Source organism: Pristiophorus japonicus, chromosome 21 (genome assembly GCF_044704955.1).
Source record: "Pristiophorus japonicus isolate sPriJap1 chromosome 21, sPriJap1.hap1, whole genome shotgun sequence".
In the NCBI taxonomy this organism is placed as follows: Eukaryota; Metazoa; Chordata; class Chondrichthyes; family Pristiophoridae; genus Pristiophorus; species Pristiophorus japonicus.
In genome coordinates this window covers 74754082-74755355 of record NC_091997.1, presented here as the reverse complement: position 1 = coordinate 74755355, position 1274 = coordinate 74754082, and the positions used below count along the sequence as shown (strand labels likewise).

The 1274-nt window shown below is 50.3% G+C and overlaps 1 pseudogene; it reads right to left on the bottom strand.

The window, feature by feature from the left end:
- Positions 1-233: 233 nt before the first annotated feature.
- LOC139234216 (U2 spliceosomal RNA) lies at positions 234-472 on the bottom strand (annotated as a pseudogene).
- Positions 473-1274: the final 802 nt, after the last annotated feature.

Sequence of the window (1274 nt, the reverse complement as noted above, 5' to 3'; positions counted from 1 at the left end):
CACCCTGACCTCCACCCCACAAAATGGGCCCAATGCTTGCCCCCAGCCAAGCCTCGGATCACCTACCATCTCACCGAAGGGCGCTACTCAGAGCTGAGCTTACGGCCCACATCTCTTTTTTTTTTAAATTCGTAGCCAATCGTTCCAATTCTTTGTCAAATCACAAATGCCAGAGGTCACCTTGCACACGCCAAGGATCACTCTGCGCCAATGCTCTTAGCCAAAAGGCCTAGAGCCACTGCACCGTTCCTGGAAGTACTGCAATACCAGGTTCGTGCCATGGAGGTGGATGGGTCAGGTCCCCCACACACCTCCGTGGAGGTGGATGGGTCAAGCCACCCCACCCACCTCCTGTTTCCAAAAAAGCAAGTATATACCTTCCTGATCCAGGGAGAACCACCCGGAGGTCATGGTGGCTACTCCCCTGTCAGGTCAGTTACGCATGATCTTAGCCAAAAGGCCGAGAAGCGATATCTCGCCCGTCGGCAACTCGGCCCATACAGCAGTGCCTGGTCTCCAGTCGTCTTGGATCGCCTTGCCACGGGACCAAGGCCTTGCTCAGCTCAGCCGGTGTGGTGGTCGGTGTGCAACGGCCACCCCACGGTAAAAGAACTCACGCACAGGCATCTTCCACCCTTCAATATGAAGTTTGGGACCTGGAACGTCAGGACCCTCATGGATTAAGAACTCATTTTTGGAGTGGAAGCAAGTCTTCCTCGATTTCGAGGGACTGCCTATGACGATGATGATATGACCTATCAGGTGCTTATTAAAAATGCCTTGGTGTTATTTGAAGAAGAGCAGCGAGTTTGGGGCTGGCCGACATTCAGCCCTCAAAAACACATTATCATAGAATCAGCCAGCACAGAGGGAGGCCATTCAGCCCATCATACCCATACCGGCTCTTTGAAAGAGCTATGCAGTTAGTCCCACTCTCCTGCTCTTTCCCCCATAGCCCTGCAAATTTCACCTTTTCAAGTGTACATCCAATTCCCTTTTGAAAGTTACGATTGAATCTTCCACTGCCTTTTCAGGTAATGCCTTTCAGATCATAACAATTCGGTCATTAACTGGCGATGAATCTCATTTACAGTCTGTGGAACCTTGCTGTGATTGCCTATTGTACTACAGACGTAACTCGTTCGTTGTGAAGAAGATATGATACATAAATCTGAGGTCTCTCTTCTTACCTTGGAAGCTATTCCAAATGTTCATGTGTCAACCAGTCCCTCAGTGGGTAGCACTCTCACCTCGGAATCAGAAGGTTGTGGGCT